The 19,067-nt window shown below is 38.8% G+C and overlaps 1 protein-coding gene across 5 annotated transcripts in view; it reads right to left on the reverse strand.

Annotated features, from left to right (window-relative positions):
* Nucleotides 1-18,845, reverse strand: part of mrpl11 (mitochondrial ribosomal protein L11) — a 93,597-nt gene extending 74,752 nt beyond the window's left edge. Inside the window, exons 1-2 of one of the 5 annotated variants that reach the window (XM_077610124.1) lie at nucleotides 18,720-18,840; nucleotides 16,582-16,614 (exon numbers count right to left, since the gene is read on the reverse strand). The gene's annotated coding sequence lies outside the window, so the exon portion shown is untranslated. Of the gene's footprint in view, nucleotides 1-6,901; nucleotides 7,211-16,581; nucleotides 16,615-18,719 lie in introns of those variants that run through there. The other 4 variants (XM_077610128.1, XM_077610123.1, XM_077610125.1 and 1 more) reach the window with 4 other exon arrangements.
* Between the last annotated feature and the right edge of the window lie 222 nt (nucleotides 18,846-19,067).

A 19,067-nucleotide genomic window follows, 5' to 3' on the forward strand; every position in this document is an offset into this window, starting at 1 on the left:
CGCGTAAAACTGATACAAACGAGCCAAAAAAAAGTAGCACCCCAATGCAACACAAGGATGTCCAGTGTGCCCACCAGGTTCTCTCAGCATTTTTTCCGATTCATGCATCTAACGTCCGACTTGAAAAGTAAAGCGAAAACATGAAAGCATCAAGGCCGAAAGCAGCTATGCCACTTAATAATGAAACCAGCTTCCCGGCTTACTCGGTGCTATTAACATTCACTCTGTGCAAATTGTTATCCGACTTGTACCAAACCATTACAAGTCTCATCAATAGGGCCCAACATAAAAATTTAAACTATGGATTACATTTTTTTTTGCCCTTCGCTAAAAGTCGCTGGAATAATCCAGCTCTATTATTTGCAGTCTGTGATTGCTGTACTGTACATTCGATTCCCACTCTATCACCGATGGTGTTGTGTGATATGGGACATTTTGTATCATGATATTGACATGCCACAAAATAATACGTGATTTATTTTGTTGTTATTTTTAGAGCAGGTAATCAGGCAATTAAAACAAAATATATATATATTTTGTTTTTCTTACTTTATCACTTATGTTTTCATTATTTTTTCATTGTATTTTTAGTCCTTTCTGTAATAAATAAAATACACAAACAGTTGGAGTGTAACATTATTATTATAAGAAAATAATTTTACATTTTTTAGAAAAAAGAGAAAAGTGATGAGTAAATAAAAAAATACAGTGGCACACAAATGTAGAAACATTTGTGACAAAAAAGGATTTTGTCAAAAGAAAAAGCTTTTTCCAGAGTCAGAATTCTGACTTTAAAGTCAAATGTCTCGGAATAAAATCTCAATTATGACTTTAAAATCAGAATTGTGGTTCTAATATCAGAACTCTGACAGAATATGGTAAGAATAAAGTCAGAATTCAGAGAGAAAGGCCACTGATGAAAAAGAAGCCAAGAGTCTGATGATTAAATTTATTTCGAGCACTTTATTTTTAGAAGACAAACCATTCTTCAAAATGATTACTACTTACACTCAAAAGGGGCTGAGAAGAAGAAAAACAATATTTAATCCCATCCATGATCTCATTGTCCACAATTCCTATTATTCCATTGGGTACTCCTGTCCGATTTTAAGTACATAACAGAAGAAACAAAGACCCACCAAAAAAGCAAGCAGAGCAAATAAGACAAAACAAAGAAATCCAAAAGACAACCCCCCTAACCCTAAACCAATTCAGGCTTATCATATTTTTTCATAACCACAATACACCAATGGCCACCTGATGGTGTAGAGCAGGGGTTCCCAACTTCGGTCCTCGAGGGCCCATATCCAGTCTGTTTTCCATATCTCCCTCCTCTACCACAACTGAATCAAATGATCTACTAATCAGCAAGCTGTCCAGAAACTTGAGAAAAATTCTGATTAAAAGGATTTTCTTAATATAAAAAATAAAAAAAATCATCAAATTTATTCATTCATCTTCCATACCGCACACTCCAAAATGGTTGCGGGTGTTGCTGGAGCCTAACCCAGCTGACTTCGGGCGAAAGGCAAACTACACCCTAGACTCTAGGGCAGGGGTAGGGAACCTATGGCTCGGGAGCCACATGCGGCTCTTTTGATGGGTGCATCTGGCTCTTTGCTAACCTGTGAGCTAAAATATGGAAATCGCTGTTGACAGAACTGAGATATTACGTTTAGAACTGCTTTAATCTTCCTTTTTTTTACTTTAATCTTCATTTTTTTGCAGTAGACTCTTCTGGAATGCACCCTCTCATTGATTAGCAACAGCATAAGAATCTTTAAAAAAATATTCAGTTTTTCCCACTTTAAAAGTGGTGACATTACAAAAAAAGGCACTTGTTTACATGTATGTATTTTGACTTTTAAATTCGTAGTATGGCTCACAAGGAATAATATTTGAAAATATGAATTGTTTGTGGCTCTCTTCGTCAAAAAGGTTCCCGACCCCTGCTCTAGGGTGTAGTCTGCCTTTCGCCCGAAGTCTAGGGCCTAGAGTTAACGGCTAACTGGCGACCGGTCTATAGCATAGACTGGTCACCAGTCAGGCGTAGTGCAAACAGAGAGACAAACGAACATCCGAACTCATGATCATACCGCCACCAGCGAGAATTGAGCCCGTGCCTGCCAAAGTTAGGCGAGTGAACCTCTACACCACAAGGCTATTTATCGAATTATTAAATAAATTGCCGGGATATCTGGAATTGGTAATGGCAGATCATCAAAATCAGGTGACTAAGATTCAAATGCCTGTGTAAGAATGTGATCGGAACAACTCGGTTATTAAAAAAAACACTAATCTTTTGGACCCCATTTGAATCTTATCAAAACAACATGCTCAAGCAGAATTTCTGATCATGTGATCAGATTGGGATACCCATAATCCTTATTAAGGGGTTATAAAAAAAATATCCATTCTGCGATATGTTGCACAATTGTTGTATTCAAATATCAATTAAAAATCCATCTAAAATCATTTTTGCTGTGTTTTTGTTGGAAATATTAAATCGGCTGCACTTCCACTTGTTTTGTTCCTTGAAAGGAATCTAAAGCCAAAACACTAACACTGTAGGTTTAAATGCGCAAACAAAAACATCTACCACAGTGTTGTTACACTTTAATTATGTTGCACAGTTCTAACTTGAATAAGTAATTTTTGTATCTTGGTCCGATTGTGGTTTGTATACTCAAGCTGATGTTTTGACCAGCCTTTTTTTAAATAGGGTCATTGTTCGTAAGTGAGAGTTATATATTTTTTAATTTTTTCTTCTTCATTTTTATAAACCTGCATTTAAGCAGGTTTTCACTAAAATCGGTCTGCATTAAAAACTGAAAAAAAGCTATAATATAGACTATATGTTGTTCAAACATAAAACTAAATTAGTGCGGGGTGGCCCGATGGAGCAAAGTGGTTAGCGCGCCAATCTCACAACTCTGGGTGCTGGGTTCAAATCCAGGTCACGTCCACCTGTGTGGAGTTTGCATGTTCTCCCCGGCCCTGCGTGGGTTTCTTCCGGGTACTCCGGTTTCCTCCCACATTCCAAAAGCATGCATGGTAGGCTGTTTGGACACTCTAAATTGCCCCTAGGTATGGGTGAGAGTGTGCATGGTTGTCCGTCTGCTTGTGTCCTGCGATCGGCTGGTCACCAATTCAGGGTGTCCCCCGCCTCTGGCCCGGAGTCAGCTGGGATAAGCTCCATCACCCCCCGCAAACCTAATGAGGATAAACCGTTCAGAAAATTAATGAATGGATAAAAACCGTGATGTACTGAAGCCACAAATGTTGAACACGCGAAGTGGTGAAGGATGACAGTAGTAAAGAAATGACACTTCGAAAGATTCCTCTGCCATTGATGTTACTGATTGTCGACTATACAACCGCGAATCTGTGCTTAACTTTTAGGTCGTAAAGGCGCAAGGAACGCAAAAATGTAATTAGCATGAGTAAAGAATCCATCAAAAACCCTATAAAGTAATTAGCATGAGTAAAGAATCCATCAAAAACCCGATAACTCGTGGTTCTTTTTTTTCCTTATTATTGTCAGGTGCGGAATTTAAGATAACCATTTACATTCCAATCACACGTTGCAGATGTTCTTACACAGCCTATATGTGTGCTATAAATATTAATCCATATTCAAAAGAAGAACTTAGTAATACAGTTCTCGTGGGATGGGTGAGATTTCATTGGATCATACTAAAAGCAGTATCTAATATCTCAGTTACTTTTCATGGAGAGCTGTACAATACAGTAAATCACAGGTGTCAAAGTATTGACATTCTTTTGTGCCACAGTGAGTCATGTGTGTTGACAAGTTAAATAGAAGTAAAAGAAATAAAAGTTTAATAAAAAAACATTTAAATGAATAATATAATTGCATAGAGAATATTGAGTGTTTTTATAATAAAGGTTTTTATCCCAAAAGATGACAGTCTTTTCAAGTGATTTTTTGTCCAAAAAAACATTTAAAAAAATAAAAAAGGGCAGAATGTTACCCGTTTTCCGCATATTTTTGTTGTAAATAAAAAAATATATAAATATATTCTCTTTAAAAAATTAAAAACAAATTATTAAAAAAAACTGAAATGTTTAAAAGTAGTTAATGTTCAAACATGGTCATAGCCATGGAATATGGGAATCGTCGGTTTCATGAGCCTGTGCCATGTGCCTACAAAAGCATATTTGTACCAAAAAGGACAGCGGTCACAACTCCCAATTAACTATCTTTCTTGTGCGCCCAAAACTTCTCGCAAAAGCTCCTACTGAAAAGCTCCCCCTCGGCACCTCCTGAAGATTCCATCAATGTTCCAATGCCTCTTGAATCTGACGAAAAAGACTTTTTTTTCTTTGAATTAAGTGGAGAGGAAGTATTTACATTTTTTTATATATAGAATATATTTAGATATTAATACATTACAGTCTTCATATGCTTATAGCTGTGATATGTAATAAATATACTTGATAATAGTACAGTGGTACCTCGAGATACGAACTTAATTTGTTCCGGGACTGAGCTCGTATGTCGATGTTCTCGTAACTCGAATGAACGTTTCCAATTTAAATGAACTAAAAACAAATTAATTTGTTCCAACCCTCTGAAAAAACACCAAAAACAGGATATTGGCTTGGAAAAAAATGTTTTATTTCTTCTAATTCGCCATCTATTAAGAAAGTAACACATAACTAATGGTTTAATATTACTAAAATGTGTTTAATAGAACTAAAATCAGACAGATTTCGCAGAGGGTAGAGAGAGAGGGACATAGAGGGGAGCGGGGGAGACTTTTTGCACCGGTGAATCGCAATATAACATAAACAAATTTAAATGAACTTGGATTACGATGCAGACACACTCAAAATAAGTTTAATCTAACCCTACACTAAACTTAATTCTAATTTTGTTTTACATTTTTATACCTTTTGTCTTCCCGGCCGGGTTGGCTATTTGCCCCGCCTCCACCCTGACTTTACTATCGATGGGCTGTTTGCATTTGTAGTCCCTTCAAAATATTCCGAAAATGATGCACACAAATGTCCTCACAATAGGCTAACGCACGACCACTTGCCAACGAGAAGTAGTCTTGTATTAGCGATCGATTCGAAATTTGTTTCAAATCTAGAGATAATTATTTGCTCGAAATTGTACTCGTATCTCGAAATGCTCGTATGTCGGGGTGCTCGTATGTCGAGGTACCACTGTACATGTAGCACCGTAGTAATAATAAGGGGGATCCTATTTATCCAGTTTGAAATCATTGGTCATTTGTTAAGTGTCTGTGTCAAATCTATATTATATTGATTTTGGGGTACACAGTCGAATGGTCGCCGGTCTTTTGTTTGCCGATCTTTTGGTCGCCGGTCTTTTGTTCGCCCGGAAGGTTAAGTGATAATTACCATTTAAATCGTTGCTCAAATTCCCTAAATACAAACTGCGAATTACTATTTAGTCATACTTAATGCCCTAGTAATTATTAGGCTAAAGAAAAGCTCCGAATTTCCCGGACTTTTATTGGGGTTTTTTTGGAGAACTTGTTAAAACTCTGACTGACTTAACTTCTTAAAGGGACAACGCATGTACATACAAACTCTTAGACCGTGTTGTTTTACCTTGTTTTGTCGCCGGTCTTTTGGTCGTCCATCTTTTGGTCGCCGGTCTTTTGGTCGCCCGTTGTCGCAGTCGGGGCGACCAAAAGACCGCGACCAAAAGACCGGCGACCAATCGACCGCACACGGATTTTGGGATCCGCGTAGGCCTACAAAGTAGTGATCGACCGATATGGGGTCTTTTTTGGCCGATATTCATTTTCAGTAAGCGTAAAAAATGGTGTAAAAAAATAAAACAATGCAACGCTGGGTTAAGGGGTTAAATTTACATTGGTGCTAGTGATTCTGTGCATGTGTGTGTTTATTACCAATCAAGGCCGCTGCGAATTGAAGCGTATCAGTCGCAACAACATCAAAGTCCTCGATTTAACGAGCAGCTGCTCATTTTTGAGAGGGAGAGAGATATTATAATTATCGGTTTATCACGACTACAAACAGCTAATAAAATATAGAGCGATTTAGTGCGCGTCGCGTATGATTACAGTTGACTGCTTTGCTACACGCGAGGAAACTGAGGCGGAGAAATAAAACATTCAGTGAGCGCCTCGGTGGAAAACTTTTGACTGAAACGGCAAGACTCCTCGACGCGTGCTGAGTTCAAACGAGGACCCCCGTCTTGAAGTCAGCCATGCGGGCGTCATTTCTACTGGGAGGCACCCGGCTTTCTTTGCTGGCTTTTCGAATTACATTTCCTCCCTTGCTGTCATATTTGACAAACAACGACGACGCTGGCTGAGCAGCCGTGCGCCTCGCTCTCCAAGGAAAATAAATAAATAAATTACACAGTGGAAATTGGAACATTTTGTTCGAAAGGTGCCTGCAAATTCAAAAAAAAATTAAAAAATCAAATCACAACCGTATTGATATAGTAAAATACATAAAATTACATACATTTTTTTCCAAGATAGGGCCGTCACGCGGCAGCCAGTGGCAGTAGTTCTGTCCACTGTTATTTGTTTTTCGTGTTTTACAGCCTTTCTCTCTTTTTTCAATGACATTTTCATATTTCTTAATGCATTCCTTTTTACTTTACTTTGTACTTTATACTTTTTACTTTAATGTTTTTACAACTTTCTTTGTTCTATTAGCCTGGCTTCTTTCTGCTACTTCTTTTTTGGAACCATTCAGCCATGCCTACGCTGTCATACACATGGGACTAGCTGTTACAATACGCAGCAGAAGGAGCAACACCTCAATGCCACTGGAAATTCGGAGCTGGACAAAAGTGCCGGGAGAAGCGACACTTCAGACCAACCATTCCATCAGGGGATAAGATGGAAGAGCTGTCGGCGCTTACCAGGCCGGAAACGGAGTCGAAGGGTTCTACTCTGCTACTGTTGATTCTTCAGCTCCAGACTACTGAGGAACTGTGCGGATAAGCTGGGAAGAGTGACTCTGCATATTCTCTACCTCGGTCACAGTCTGCAGAAGTTCCCCATCTTGTGGAAGACTTCTTGTGTGTGGTTCCAGTTTTATCCAACTCTACAACATCTTTTTCTTGAGTCTGCATCCGTTTTTGCTACCGCAACCAAAATGGCACCGCTCAAGTGGCAGCCGGTGGCGGTAGCTCCGTCTGCTCTTGCTCGTTTTGTGTTTTTGCTGCTTTTCTGTCTTAATGATTTGATTTGGTGTTTCTTTTTGATACAATAAACTTTTCTTTGTACTTTGTGCTTTTGCTTTGTTGTTCTGCGGCCTTTGTGACTGTATTGTCTAACTTGTAACTATGTGTAACTATGCCTTTCCTGTATATCTGCATTCTCAACCTCTTGCTACTGTCACAATGAAATTTCCCGAATACAGGATGAATAAAGTTATCCAATCCAATCCAATCCAAAAAAGAAACACTGGTTCACAAGCAAAATGCTTCCTCAAGAAAGAAAGTGCGACTTGACTAAATCTGGGTCGTTAAAAAAGAAAAATGAGGTTAAAAGAGGTATTGTTTTTTTTTCTTTTTAAATATGGCATCTGGATGAAAATGTTAAAGCAACAGTCAGTAACTTTCCGTGTTTGGTGACCGCTTTGGACAAGAGCAGTAGTGTTCTGCCTGACGGAAATTCGCATGAGGACCTGTGCACGTGTTGTGCAAAGGATAAATATTGATGATTTGATAAATGTAATAGTGGCAAAACAATATCCAGAGCTGCCAAATACTACGAATCCTCTGTGGTTTAATACTCCAATTTTCCCCAAACTACTAAATGCGCATTTTGTATCATCTCATCTTCTGAACCGCTTTATCCTCCTTACGGTCGCGGGGACTGCTAGAGCCTATCCCAGCTGACTTCAGGCAAGAGGCAGGGGACAACCTGAATTAGTGGCCACTCAATTGCAGGGCACAAGGAGAAAAACAACCATTCACACTCATACCTATCATGCATGTCTTTGGAATGTGGGAGGAAACCGGATTACCCGGAGAAAACCCACGCAGCCCCAGGTAGAACATGCAAACTCCACAGGTGGATCGACCTGGATTTGAACCCAGGTGCCCCACAGTGAGGCCGACGCGCTAACCACCCAGCCGTAGGGCCGCGCCATTTTGTATCAAAACTATGAAAATCAATTTCAGCAGTTTACATGAAAAAAATAAAAACGTTGTAGCAAACAGTAATGGGAGTCTGACACAGGCAATGATGTGTCATTGAGGTTTATTCCACACCACAAAAAAAGAACAACGTACGTCGTTAGGCTTAACTCCATCAACATAAACACAACAATAACCTTCCCCCTGGAACACTATACCCAGTTGGTGAATTAGGTAAAACGCACTCCAAAGTTTTCATTTTTGGCTCCCCATTTTAACTGATCATGATGATTAATTTTGAAATGCAACGTAGGGATTTGCATTTTGCACCTTGTCAAAACATTCAGTTATTTTGAAAGTAGTGTATTTTTGTTCTACAATAAAGATAAAACAACTCCCTCATTATGCAAAGTAATGAATAATAGTAATAAACGAGAAGCCTAAAATCAAGAAGAATGTCACATCAAATTCCCTGTTATGACAACCATTGACATCCAATGACTTGAATCTACGACAAGTGGCTGTTAATGCTCATCTTTCAGTGCCATTGACGGGACTAGACGTCCAATCCATTTGGACCGGGATGAAAGTTTGTTCATTGTAGCCAAAGACATAAGAAATTCATTGATTTTATGTTCCACTTATCCTCGCAATGTTCGCAGGGGGGCTGGAGCCTATCCCTGCCAAGTATGGGCAGTAGGCACGGACAGCCTAAATGGTTTGACAGCAAATTGCAGGGCATAATGAGTCGAACAACCATTTATGCTCCCATTCACACCTCGAGACAATTTTAGAGTGGTCACTCAGCCTACCATGCATGTTTTTGGGATGCGGGAGGAAACCGGAGAAAACCTATGGGGAGAACATGATTGCTCCGCACAAGAAGATCGTAACCCACCGGGATTGAAGCCTTGATCTCAAAACTGAACGCGGACAAGCTAACCACTCAAAGCCTGTGAAAAATGCCCGAAATGAAAAACACATGACTATAAATCTCCATGAAGTGACGGATGGAAGAGCAAAGCATCCCCATGCAATTTCACCAGAAATGGCATTTTGCAGTCTGAAGTGTCCTGTCAAAAACTAGAAATAACTGAATATTTTTAGACTGACACAAGGTGCAAAATGTAGTCGGGAGGAATACAAATGAAGATAAAAGCGAAGCTTGAATGTATATAGATGCGATAGTGTCAGATGAAGCAGCATCCGTAAGCTTTCTAAATGATTCAATTCTCCCCAGAAGCATCCGTCATCTGGCGACGCGAAAGCGTCAACATTAGCAAATTTGCGCTTCATGCAGACACAACACAATGAGAAAAAAAAAGAATTAAATGAGCATTCCTGGGCGCTTTTTTAGGTGTCCTGATCGGATACTGAGTAGGTGCCTGATACAAATATTTTTGATGTATCAGACAGTACTGTATAAAGTTCATTTTATCTTTTTGTGGTTTCCTATGTTTTGACTTATTTGTTTATAACAGACAATGGTGTCTTTTAGGTTGTTTTGTTACCTGTCATGTTTCCGCATGCTTCCGCCTTCATCAGACACTATCTTGAGATAGGTTTCATTTTAAATACAATGGTATATCGACATATGAATGCTTCTACATACTAAATATACGAAAACACATTCTAAGTTACGTCATCCCCCAAGATGTCAATACATTTCCTTTAAGCGTTAAGTTATTTTGAAATTGGTGCGGTACCGTTGCGTCCTGCTTGACAGTCTCCCTACACTCTGCTGACCTCTCATTGGTTGTCTTTTTTTTTAGTTTGTCAAGTGTAAGTGATATTAAAAATTACTGGTGAAAATGAATGTAACGGGCCTTCTTAAACACCCATAACTGATATGCAAGGCAATACAGTCGTAACCCACTTACTATCGCTACGATATGGAAGCAGAAGGAAGCATTAATAGTAGACCTGGGCGATAAAACGATAACGATAATTATAGTAAAATATTTTTTGACAACAATAATAAAAACTCGATAAAATTCGATAAGTTTAAATTGCAATTACACCACCTGAACACTACAAAGAATGGAGGCGCTGATGCGACATGGACGCTAGTTCCAGACCAACGTTCAGTAGATTAAGAAGATGGTCAGGTACGAACAGCTATTTTTACCGTGGTTAGCTATAGGGTGGCTAACACAGAGCATAAGAAGAAAAGGACTATAACACAGCCAAAATGAGCAATTATGAGATGCAAGACAGCCCCGAGCCGACCCACTAAGAGATCCAAGTGAAGTCTCCCTGCCGTTTTCTCTTTTTTTTTTAAATCCCTCTTAAATACCTGTGCACAAACAGCAGCTTTATTGAAAATTTCCTTAACCCATTTTAACCCACTCTCCTCATTTGAGGACAGCCTATAATTCTATTCTTACTTGATATTAAGGAGTTTCCCCATTTTATGCAAATCTTATGTAAACATTGCACAAATCTTAAACTTGTTAACTTGGGTTAAAATGAGTTAAGTTCATCAAATTTATTTTTTTTATTTTTAATGACCATGTGAGGTAAATTTACATTGTTTCTTTTTGAGAGGCTGGAAATAGTAGTCTGCTTGCCAATGGTGATGATGTCTTCAGTTGATTATATTATTTATTTCATATTGCATAGTAACCTTTGTTTTGAAGGCAAATTTATAAGGATGCCTGTCAATATTTTGACAGGTTTTATTATTCATTAATTTTCGGTGTAATAAGGGAGGTGTCTTATCTTAATTGCACAACAGAACAACAAATACTTAAAATCATATTTTATATTCTCTTTTCTTTAAAAGTAGTTACTTTCATAATTGAAAGAGAAAACTAATATTTTTACGTAGTCACAGAAGTTTTAAATCTTAAATTGGAAAGAAAAAAGATGTGATAGTTATTGTGATAATTATCGATAGACTGGGAATTTATTTTAAATTGTGATAACAATTTTTGTCATATCAACCAAGCCTGATTATAAGCGTTGGCTCCTTGGCATGGCCTGTCTGTGATTTAAAAAAAAAGGTCAAAAAACAGGATGGAGAGAATGTTACTCTTTTGGATAGAGTAGGAAGAAATTGTAGGGGATACAGTGACAGTGTGGATTATTTCTGAAAAAGCAGCTATTTAATGCTAAGTTGTTTTAAATTCACTATTTTAAGTTGTTTAGTTGTGTGTTCATATCATACCTGTCAACGTATACGTTTTTCCCGTATTTGATACGTTTTTTGATCATTTTAAATTGTGTATGCCATATAACAACTTTTGCAGGGTTTTTTAAGTGCGTTCTTTGTAAAACCAATATTATTTTACTGCTCTCTGCCCTCACTTGAAGACATTGCCAGCCCGCGTTACCTCAGCAGAGCCAAGAACATCATAGGGGACCCTTACCACCCTGGTCACAATCTGTTCCAGCTGCTGCCCTCTGGCAGACGCTATAGGTCCCACAAAGCTCGGACAAATAGGCTTAAGGACAGTTTTTTCCCCACATCCATCAGACATCTAAACTCGCGCTAACATACACACATTCCCTTCTGCGGCATATGAATAGATGTTTGGTTGGTGATCTGCCTCCTACTAGCTGACTTGAAGGAAGGTAAGTGGCAGACAGTGTGCGGTAATCGAGAGGTAAGCGACCTGTATGTAATCGAGAGGTAAGCGACCTGTATCCACAACAGCGGAATGACAAATTACAAGTCCGTAACTTACACTTATTTAGGTCTTTTGCCGATTAAACGTAGCTTATGGAGAAGCACCATCAATTTCGTCACACGCAGTTCTGCGTGTGATGACAAGTAGGCTTTTTGTGTTGTGGTAATGACGACATGGCCTATGTCCGATTATTATTATTATTATTATTATTAATTTGGATTGTCTCCGTCACTGGTAGCAGACGAAAATGTCACGGTCGACTGCTAATATTTTCAAGCTTTAAGCATGATACGCGCACGTGCATTACCCATTCACACATCCGCCTTTTCACCGCCAGCAAGCAATGTACCCAGACAGTCAAGCTGTCGGCATCATACAGCGACATCAACAGAATCTTGAATTTAATGCATACTGATTGGGCACCCCCTATACTTTGGAGAAAATTTTAGACTTTTAAGTGTGCCCTCATGGTAAATATGTGTCGCGTTGCATTTGTATGTTTTTTTATTGCTTAATAAGGGAATTGCAATCATTAATAAGGGGAGCAATTGGCCGAGGCTGATAGGTATGTCATAGGAATGTGCTCGTGTGCGTTGTCTGTTCCCTAACGTTAGCTTCCTCATTACACTTTTGCACATGCACGAATAAAAAATGTTTTTGCATGCTTGTTATTCATTTTAATACATTAATATATTTTTTTAATCATTTTTTTTATAATTTGTGTGTTTCTCTAATCTTTCATACAAAATTGGGACACTAATCATTTTAAAAGGGGTTTGTTATAAATTTCCTATCTTTTTATCAAAAGACAGGTTATATCGTTTCTTTTCATTCAGGCACCAAAGTGGACTGCTTGGGGTCCTAGAGTTGCAGTTTCAGTTGTAGTTTTTGTATATAGAGTACCACGAACGTCTTCAGCGGAGTTTATTTTCAGTATTCGTCGAAATTGAAATGTAACACGTTCGCAAAGAAGAATGCCATACACTGTCAATTACTTAAAATTCATAGAAAGGGAGCTGATGAATCATCATCTGTGCACTATCCATCAACATCGCAACACTAAGCTAATTCGCTAATAGGTTTAGTTGGTAGTTTTTTGGAGGACGGTGAAATGAATTCGAGATTTACATATGAAATACGGCTCAATTTACATTTATTGTACTTTTATTAATAACTCAAGTCTGTGTGATTAAGCTATGTGAAAACAGTCAAAGGACTGTGTACTAGGCTATGTGGAGCATTTTTTTTGTTTAAAATATGGTTAATATTTTTGCTGGTGTTGAAGTGTAAAATATCGCTTACAAAAATTGCATGTGAAAAGAAACTGCATTAAAAAAGTACGGGCCAAATACACCGGAGATCAGAATTTGAGAATTATCTACAATTTACAAAATTGAATGAGCACTGCATAATCATATTTGAAATTATCCAAGCAGAACATAAGAGCAATATTTTAAGTATATTTCAAGAGTTACATATATCCTAAAAGCACTGTATAAAAAAAAAACCTAAATGACATATTAGAAAAAGAACACTAATCAAAATTAGAGAACACTACCTCAACATTATCAGTGTTAATTTGGAAACCTATTTACAGTAATCCCTCAAATATTGCGGTTAATGTAGACCAGACATGGCCGCGATAATCGAAAAATCGTGAAGTAGGGTCACCCCTATAAAAAAAAAATTGTGATGTCTGTCTTGTATAATGAAATTTAGAACAGTTTGATGCGCTGCCATTATGATCCACAATTATCATTCTCTGAAATCATGTTATCTATTGACTCTCAAAACCTTGAGAGCATTGTCAGTGTCCTCCGCTGGCACGCATTTCGGCGCCACCGCGACCCTTTTTGGCCTTGTCCCAGCCAATTTTCAATCTTCTAAATGCTTCTATAAACTTTTCAATGAAGGCAAAGCCACCACCGGGGATGAAATATGCCACCACTGCTCTTAGGATTTCATTTGCTCACCGCAACAGGATTCATAAAAGAACTGCTGCGTTCAAGGTTAGTGAAGGGGGAGGGGGGGGGCGAAAGTATTTCTTCTAATTGGCTTGATAGTAGGTTCCTTTGAAAAGAAAACACGATTAAATGAGAAAAAATGAAAAGCAAAATAATAGAGGAGGAAAAATATGGTGAAACTTAACACCCTCTTAACTCTGCCTTTAACAGCAATAGGTGCCTGATCCATTTAAAATGGGAAGGCAGGCAGTGATTGACTTAACGAATCGATTATAAATTAATCAACAACAACCTTGATAAACATTTTAGGCCTAAAAATTGATCATATTAAGCCTCTTTAGTGTTTTTCTGCAATATGTTTTCAAAGTATATAATGTCGCTTTAAATGTTTAAAAAAAAATCAAAACTCAAAGTTCCACTTTCCCAGATTTCCTCAGACCTCAATTAAATGAGTCAATGTGAATGTGTATTCAAAAATAAACTATACAGACGCTCCCCTACTTACGAACATTCGAGTTACGAACAACGGTACATACGAACATGTCTGCAAATTGCGTTTATGTCGAAAAATGTTCGTAAGTTCAATTTTGTATTGCGCGCCTTTTTCCGAGTAGTGCTTCTTTCCGCCGCTAATACCGACGCCTGGCGCTGTGAGAGCTCAGCTCACCCAGCCTCTATCTTCCTCTGCCCAGTTCGTTGCAGTGCGGAAGTGCGTGAACGTATCTCCAGTGCGCAAACATTTTTCATTTTTATAATTAAATATCTCGTGCATCCATTACTCAATATGGTTGGTGAAAAGCGAAAGGCTTCTATTGAGGGAGGTGCAAGGAAGAGGCAAGCCATTTCATTTGAAATGAATGGCAATAATAACGAAGCTTGATGCGCGTGAGAAAGTGGTGAGCGTTGCACGTGAATACAACTTGAATCGTTCGACCGTCAGTACCATTTATAAACATAAAGATCGAGCAGCAGGACCCAAATATTGAACGTTGCACAAAGTTTGCAAATCAATTGAATGATGCCATACAGTGCTAACGCATCATTTATGGTGAAAAAAAGAAAACTGCACTCGTCATTAGATAGCTTCTTTTGGCCAGTTTCTAGTAAATCTCTCTCTCTAATGTATGTATACAGTACTGTATGTATTCTCTTCATGTTATTAAATGTTTTTTCAGTACAAACCAATGCGTGTTACGTATACAAGCCTTAAACATACAAATGCACTTATATAAACCTTCAATATACTTATATAGGCCTTAAACATAAATTATAATACAAAATATAGCACTGAGCAACTTACGAACAAATTCAACTTATGAACAATCGCTCGGAACCTAACTCGTTCGTAAGTAGGGGAGCGTCTGTACTATTTAAAACTCATACAGATTCATAAATATTGAAATTGTCCAAAACATTTGTGTCGTTGCCATCAGCTTTCTTACAAGACGATGACATCACAAGAGTACATTTATGCATCTCGACTCTACAGGAACCGCCAGAAGGCATATCCTTCAACAGACAAAGTACAGAGTACAGTAGGTTCCCAACTTACGAACGCAATCGGTTCAAGATGACCGTTCGCAAGTCTTTTTTTTAAGTCCAACAAAGTACCAATTGTATAGCTACTACATGTACTACTGGGGTGGAACAAATTGGCCCATACATGAGGCACTTCGGCTCAATGGGTGTATGTTTAGTGCTAGCCTTTTTTTAAAAGGCAGGAGGAGCAAAACTGAGTTTTGTACTTTTTTGACAAAATGCGTACTCACGATACTATAATTGAAAGCATTCAAACATCTACAAATCCGTCAAAGTCCTCATCTTCTGTATCCGACATACAGGAATACCTCGACTTACAGGTGCCCCGACATGCAAGCAATTTGAGATACAAGTAAAATTTCGAGCAAATATTTATCTTGAGATACGAGACAAATTTTGATACACGAGCATACAGCGGACGCGAGAGGCTGCTCATAAGAACATCATGGGCATTGTCTTTCTGGTCGCAACTCTGTCCTGTAAAGTCTCTACCAGCACTGGGCGGAGCGTTGCATTTTTCCCCGTTAGTCAGTGCAAATGGTGGAGCTTGTTTGCTAATACGAGAGGAGTACTACTTCCCGGGCAAGTTGACAAGTGGTTGTTCGTTATCGTGTTGTGAGGACATTTGTGTGCATCATTTTTGGAACATTTTTTGGAACAAGACAAAAGCAAACAACCCTCAATAGGTTTCATCTGAAAGTCAGGGTGGAGGCAGGGCAAATAGAGCCAACCTGGGAGAAGAAAGGTATCAACATTTAAAACTAAATTAGAATTTAGTGTAAGGTTATATTAAACTTATTTTTGAGTGTCTGTATCGTAATCCAAGTTCATTTAAATTTGTTTATGTTATGTTACAAGCGCGTTGCCGTGCAAAGTCTCTCTCCCCTCTCTCTCTGTCCGTTTCTCTCTCCCGTCTGCGAAATCGGTCTAATTTTAGTACTATTAAACACATTTTAGTACAATTAAACCACTAATTATTTGTTACTTTGTAAATAGATGGCGAATTAGAACAAATACAAATGTTTTTCCAAGCCAATATCCTGTTTTTGGTGTTTTTTCAGAGGGTCGGAACTAATAAAATTGTTTTTATTTCATTTCTATGGGAAACGTTCATTTGAGTTACGAGTAAATCGACATGCGAGCTCAGTCCTGGAAAGCATTAAGCTCGTATCTCGAGGTACTACTGTATATTTTAGTAAAATATAAAATAATTTTAATGCAGTTGAGCCAAAAAAACAACAACCAAATTCATTGGCCACACATCATTTTGATCAAAGCAGTGTTGAGGAAAATATTCACATTAAAACAATAGACTACTTACCGGCTGCTCTGTGTGCTCAATTCACTCAGTTCACTAAAGGGGCAGATGTGAAAATAAATAAACTTTTTTTTAAAAGGCTTATATCGGCAGTATTCGTGTTGTCCCAATTTACTACAGGACATGAATGAACCGTTTTATGATGAAACTATTAAATTTCATTCATTCATTCATTTTCTGAACCGCTTATCCTCACTAGGGTCGAAGGGGGTGCTGTAGCCTATCCCAGCTTACTTCGGGCCAGAGGCGGGGGACACCGCAGGGCACAAGGAGACGGACAACCATTCCCACTCACAATCATACCTAGGGGCAATTTAGAGTGTCCAATCAGCCTACTATGCATGTTTTTGGAATGTGGGAGGAAACCTGAGAACCCAGAGAAGACCCACGCAGCCCAGGGAGAACATGCAAACTCCACACAGGTGGACCGACCTGCATTCGAACCCAGGACCCCAGAGCTGTGAGGCCTACGTGCGAACCACTAGAGCCGATAGGCCGAGTGAATTTCGTTGAAAAATACCGTAATTACTCGAATATAACACGCACATTTTTGCTATATAATTAATTCCAATAGTTGGGGGTGCGTGTTATAATCAATAACATTTTTTTTTTGTTTTTTTTTTTTTGTCTTGTTACATGGCCCCTTAGCCTGGTGCTTTTTCTTGCCAAATAAATTGAATTGAAATTGAATTGAATAAAATAAATTACAAATTTTCGATCGAAAAAAGCATTGTCAAACTCACTTTGACGCACGGATTTTACGTCATCTCGTAGAGCCGACGCACGGATTTTACGTCATCTCGTGAAGCCGACGCACGGATTTTACGTCATCTCGTAAAGCCGAGACCACCACTGCCCCCCTCTAGCCTCGTACCCGTCTCAGTTCACCCTCTCTCAGTTCAGTGTTATAATCAATAACTAAAATAAATTACAAATTTTCGATCGAAAAAAGCATTGTCAAACTCACTTTGACGCACGGATTTTACGTCATCTCGTAAAGCCAATCGGATGATGTGTTGTGGGAGGAAGAGGAAGTGGATGAAGGAAGCGTGGACGTTGATAGGATTCTCAACGAAGAGATGTATGAGAGGACAGACAAAGAGAGAGAGGAACTCTTCATTTGAAGGATTCTAATGAATAAATTTGTTTGAACAAAACAATCGTGAAACGAAGAAAAAAAGGTAAGATTTCTGATTTTCGTCAGCGGGAAATTTTAGGTGCGCACTATATTCGAGTACTGCGTTTTTCCAGATTTTTTTGGCCCAAAATTACCTGCGTGTTATTTTCGAGTGCGCGTTATATTCGAGTAATTACGGTAATAATGAAATGCTGGCGGCCACAGTAATTAAACCGTTTTCTAGCCAGCAGTGAAATAAAACTAAAACTGCCCCCCATGCCTCCAACGCTTTACTGGTTTATTCTACATAAGGGACTGTGGATTGTGGCTGGTTAGGTCAAATTCCGTAAACATTAGTACTCTCTTTTCTGATCAGTGATTACAGTAAACTATTAAAACAACCATTATTATGACCATAATCAGTGTTTATCAGAAGGAGGGGAGGGGGCACCCTGAATTGGTAGCTTAGCTAGGTAAGCTAGCACCATTCATTCTCATACCTAAGGACAATTTAGTGTTTACCAATCTAACAATCATGTTTTTGAGATGTGGGAAGAAACCGAATTACCCGGGGAAAAACTAAAACACAGACAGTCTTTGAGGTGTTTTTCCCCTCAAATTAATAATATAGCTCTTAGGGAACATTTGCTATTTAATACGTAAACGTACACTACGTATAGTTATGTATTTATCGGCCAATTTATTCAATGGATGCCCTGGGACGCATGAGTGTGACGTCACATGAGGTAGTAAACCCCGTGTCCGCGTAAAACAAGCTAACAATCGGCTATTCTGTCAACCCTCAGTACAAAACCCCTAATTGTTGGGATCAACAATGAATAACGACCAAAACGCGTACATTTTGTTTCCAGGGAGAACTCAATAAGTCGCTGGAGTCACATTGAACGTATGCCCATAGGACGTCACTGTGACAAAACTGACGAAGTAAAAGCAAAGGTTTTGAAAAATACACAACGCGAGTGGAGTAAAACACAAAAGAATGAGTTAAACACAGATGACGTACCAGTTCAGTGTCTTTTGTTGTTAAAATGGTATAGTGTTGCTTTTCTTGCGCTCCTTCAGGGGGCAGACATGTTGGATGTGTATCTCGCGTGTTCATTCATTGCCGCTTGTTCCAACAGCGCTTATCGCAGGTGGGGAGTGTAACTGCATTAACTATCCATTCATTCATTTCTTTCAACTTCCATACCGCCCATCCTCGAACGGGTTTCTGGAGCCTAACCTGCTGGAGACTACACCCTAGACTGGTCGCCAGTCAGTCGTAGGGCACACAGGGAGACAGACAACCACTCACACGGCCACCGAGTGGGAATCGAACCCAGACTGCTCGCACCAAAGTCAGACGGAAGAA

This window comes from Stigmatopora argus, chromosome 9 (assembly GCF_051989625.1).
Source record: "Stigmatopora argus isolate UIUO_Sarg chromosome 9, RoL_Sarg_1.0, whole genome shotgun sequence".
Classification (NCBI taxonomy): Eukaryota; Metazoa; Chordata; class Actinopteri; order Syngnathiformes; family Syngnathidae; genus Stigmatopora; species Stigmatopora argus.